We start from the raw sequence: 5,173 nt of genomic DNA on the forward strand, positions 1-5,173 counted from the left end.
ACAAAGAACATAGCTTGTAGCTGAAATGAAACAAATTAACCAATTAGTATCCAAGTCCTTTCCCTACCAGTTGCGTCTGACTGGAAACTGAGGGGTCCCTTTGGGTTTTTTTTTAGTTGCTTCTTGGTTGCTTCAGTTGTTTGTTAGTGATTTATTCCTTTTGCTGGTAGGCTTTCTTTGTTCCTCACTAGCTCACATAGTTAGTTTCTTTCAGCTTGTCCCTTTCGGGGTCGCCACAGCGTGTCATCTCAGATGAACGCACATATGTTTGGCACAATTTTTACGCCGGATGCCCTTCCTGACGCAACCCTTCTCAAGGAGTGGAGGCCCCAGTGGGATACGAACCCACAACCCCTGGTTTATCAAACCAGTGCTCTAACCACTGAGCTACAGGGCCTCCCCTCCTCACTAGCTCACATGCTGTGAGCAATATGGCTACCCCTGGCCTCTGACAGGAAGTTTGAAGAGTTGTGTGATTGAGGCATCTCTGCCCCCTGCAGGTCTGGAGGGGAACAGGTGCTCTTCCTGTTAGTTGACTTGACAATGTGAGACTGACTGCACATGTGTGAGGCTGATGCGCGAGTGAGAAGAAAAAGAAAAGTTGATTCACGGCGATCGGGAACTGTGTGTGTAAAACAGCAAATAAAGCGAGTATAAGAGCAATTTGATGCTCTGTGATATTACTGCCCCACCCTTATGCTTTGGACTTGCGACGCGAGAAGGGAGTTAACCCCGAGGAGGACAACCTCGCCCAGGAGGAGACGTCTCCCCTGCGTCGCCCGACTATGGTCAGGAGACCAAAGCAGCAAAGGTTAACACTGTTTCGCCCCAAGTCAGCAGGCCCTGATGAAAACACGTGCCTGTAACTATAAAGCAAATGCTTAAGTTGAAGTTGCCCATGGTCATGGAGCTCCTTGGCACTCTGTGCATAGAGTTCCTGCAGGTGCAGAGGGACCACAGGCGAGCTAGCCAGTGCCTCGGAAGCTGTTTCACACACTGGACGGCTACACAACTTCGTCTGGTTGGAGCAGGCCGGCAACGGCACCTTCTTTAATAATGACAGCCTTGTTGCCAGGGTTATAAAGGTGAAGAGGTACAACTTTGGACGGCCCGGTGTTGACCAAGACTCTGGAAATGAGGACTTTGTGCTTCTAGACAAAACTTTTGGTAGGGCTAAGCATCATGTCTCCTTGGGCTGCCACACCCCTGTGTACATTGCTTCTCAAAATATACTCTCGCCCCGGTTCTACTGCAACAGTTTTGGTTATCCTCACCGCCAGGGATTTTGGGCTGGCCTCTGTATGGTAGTAGGGCACATGTTCACCAAAAAGAACAATGCGGTGCCTGCCGTAGTCAAGGTGAGCCTCATCTTGAATGAGGAAGGGATGCCCGAGCAATACCTCATTGCTTGTTATATCTGCCACTATAAAATCAAAGATAACTTGCTGATTACAGAGATTGACAGGGATTTGGGCTTCACCTAGCACAGGCACTTCCCCTGGTCCCACACCCCTCAAGGCCTCAACAGTCTAAAGCTGCAGGGGAGGCCTCATGTGTGGGTGAATAGCCTCGTAGTAACGTAAAGGTAGCACACTCCTTTGGGCCCCGCTCTCCAACACTGAACCTACTTTCAGCTCATAGATTTGCATGGCTATACAGATTTCTCTGTCCTGGGAATTGAGATAGAGCACTGTTGATTCAGGACTGTTGTAAGGGGTACTCCTCAATTGTGACGTCGTGGTGATGTGTTGTGTGGAAGGACTCTGCTTCTGGATGTGGCCCCAGCCTTGACAGTTGTGGCACCAAACTCCATTTTTTTTTAAAGTTTCTCCACTGGTTAACTGTTGAGGGTGTGAGTGGACCACACGGACCGGAAGAGGAGGATCGGTATCATCATCTTTCTCCCATACAACAGCAGTATGTGACCGACCTTTGACAACACGACAGGCATCCTGCCGCATGGCCTTGGTGACATATGACACAGCCCTTTTGGTGGTCTCATGGCAGTGGGCTATTTCATATGCTTGGGCAAGTGTTGCTGGATGCCTTTCTAGCAGTTTCTGAACTACATCCGCATCTCCTATCCCATTCATAAACACTTCGACAGCTATGGAGTCTTGCTCGCTCTCTGTCCTATTACTGTAAGCCACAGCTACTCTGCCATGAATGTCATCCCGGAATTCATGCAAAAAAATTGTGCTGTGCTGTGCTTAAGACAGTCGTAAGATGACAAATACTGAACAGAACTACTGCACCACAAGATGAGAACTGCTCGCAATTGTGAATTTCACATCCCATTTTCAGTCAGTACCTCCTTGGACGTCCTTTCAAGCTGAACACTGATCACAGCAGCCTGCAACGGTTGACAAAAATGAGAGAGGCGGAAGGACAACTACCTCATTGGCTTGAGAAGCTGGCCAAATATGACTTTGAGATTGTCCACCGTCCAGGTCAGGTGCACACCAATGCTGATAGCCTCTCCAGAAGGCCATGCCGGCAGTCCTGCCCCTGCAAAATACAGGCTCCATCTACACTTCCTGGAGGCATCACTCATCAGTCAGTCCAGCTGTCAAGACGTACTGGTCTCAATTGAAACGGCTATACCTTCAATATGGGGTTCTGGTCCGTCGCCTCTACTGCCATAATGATACTGAGTTCTACCTCCAAATCATGCTGCCATGCAAGCTAAACCAGAGGTGATGACTCAGATGCACGAAGGGCCTATGGGTGGACATTTTGGCGTGGAGCGGACCATGGCCAGACTAAGAGATCGATGCTACTGGTACCGCATGAGGGAATATGTTAGCCTCTGGTGCCAAAGTTGCACCAGCTGTGCATCCAGAGCCCGCCCCCATAAAAGACGACAACCTCCAATCTGTCCGAGGGGGAGCACCAATGGAACGCATTGCCCTGGACATTATGGGATCGCTGAATGAAACTGAGCGCAGAAAACGATATGTGCCGGTGATAGAGGATTATTTTACAAGGTGGACAGAGGCGTTCCCGATTTCTGATGAACGAGCTGCGACTGTCCCTGAAGTTGTTGCGTCTGAGTGGGTGTGTCGCTATGGGATACCTCAAGCTGATCAGGGCCGTAACTTTGAGTCAGAGGTATTCTAAGGGATATACAGCCTCTTCGGCATAGACAAAACTCACACCACGCCATTCAGACGTCAGTCAGATGCCCAAGTTGAATGTTTTGACGCCACTCTCCAGAAGATCCCGGCTTCCACAGCAGAATGTTATCATTGAGACTGGGACCTTATAATCCCCTATGCTGTCATGGCCTTTAGGGCCACCAAGCACAGTGCGACAGGATTCAATCCGAACTTCACGATGTTCGGGCGAGAAGTAAGTGAACTGGTGGACCTTGTTGCAGGGCTGGCTCCTGACCCAGACAATGAACCGACCGGTCCTGAGTACGTGCAGCAGATGCACGAGCAACTCGAGCTGGCCAGCCTCATCACCAGAGATGCCCTGGGCGAGTCAGTTACATGCGTTAAAAGACAATATGACAAGAATTGATGCCACACCCAGTACAAGATCGGAGACCCTGTGTAGTATCTAGTGAAAGGGACCCGTCGCGTATAGAATAATGTCTTGAAATTCCTCCCATCATATTCAGGGCCATTCTTTATCCTGGGTCAATTAGACGACCTGATCTACCCAATTCAGAAGTACCCGAGAGCCTAGGTGAAAGTTGTCCACCATGATCAGCTGAAGCATTACCAGTGCGGTGACCCCCTGGACAACACCTGTGCTCTGGGCCAAGCTCAAGAATGGAGACCTACGGAGATTCCACCTCCAGCCTTGGAGGAGGACCCAGTAGACCGTGATATGGAATTACAAGACCTGTTCTCCAGTAGAAGGGATGTTGGTCTCAGTGATGGTCCTTCCTCCATCACAGCTGCGACGGACCCCACTGTGATTTTTCTTAGCCCTACCTCTGTTTCTCATGCAGGAGGTGAGAATACTGGGGGTGCAATGGGTGAGTCACGCTTTTGCGTGCCTGCAAGGGCAACAACGTGGACGTCACCGTAGGGCACCCAACAAGTATAGTATGTGGGTCACGTAGTTGGACGGCCCTTCTCCTGCCTGACTGTACTGGGAGAGACTGGAGTGACTGGTTAAAATTGTATACTGATGGGTGTCTAAAATGTTTATGGCGCTATTTTCGTTGATCTCCTGTTTAAAAAAATATGTATATGCTGTTGAAATTGTGTTTTATATCCCACACTGTTTGTCGATGCTATACCTCATTGTCTGTTAGTATTTTATTTTTCCCGGTCGATACACAGTGACTGTTGAATTGCACTTTATGTCACGAGTGAGGCTCGAGGGCGGACCCAAATGCACGACTTAAGAGGCAAGCAGGCATTACAGAGGAGGTCTTTATTTGTACTGAGGTCCGTTACCAACAGGTCAGTCCAAGAGAGCAGAAGTACTAGTCGTGGCAGGCTTACAAGGGTGGTCAGGGAACAGGGAAGGTTCGGTACACAGGAAATCGATCAAAGAAGGCAGAATTGTCAAAGGAGTCAGGCTTACGGGGTCGGTCGGAGAACAGGCGGAGGTCGGTACACACGGGTTCACGATCAGAGATACGGGAGTGCTGGAACGGGTTATGAGATGCGACGATCTGGCAGAGGACCAGTCGTCCCTGGGGTCCGATATATACGGGGTTCATCACATTGTATGAGGCGCAGGTGTGCACCTCCCAATCAGCTGACAACGCCCAGCAAGGACTGGAAGGCAGGGACATGACACTTTATCTTCTATCTTTTATTTTTGATTGTGCACATGCGCAAGCCTTAAGCAATAAGCCAATATTGTCATTGTTTTACTCTACCTGAGTCTATTATGTTCACGGTGTCACAGTTATGTATATCAGTTCATATGTTGCTATGCTGGAGTGGCATTATTTTAGTGTTATCCAGAGTGGGGTTAGTGTTGCGGGTTTCGTGCGGGTGTGTTGATGTGAGAGAGAGAGAGACGGACTGCGCATGCGTGAGGTTGGTGCGCGAGTGAGAAGAAAAAGAAAAGTTGATTCACAACGATCAGGAACTACGTGTAAAACAGCAAATAAACGAAGTATAAGAGCAAGTCGATGCTCTATGATATTACTGCCTCGCCATTGTGCTTTGGAGTTACAACGCGAGAAGGGAGTTAACTCCGA

Source organism: Syngnathoides biaculeatus, chromosome 15 (assembly GCF_019802595.1).
Source record: "Syngnathoides biaculeatus isolate LvHL_M chromosome 15, ASM1980259v1, whole genome shotgun sequence".
Lineage (NCBI taxonomy): Eukaryota > Metazoa > Chordata > Actinopteri > Syngnathiformes > Syngnathidae > Syngnathoides > Syngnathoides biaculeatus.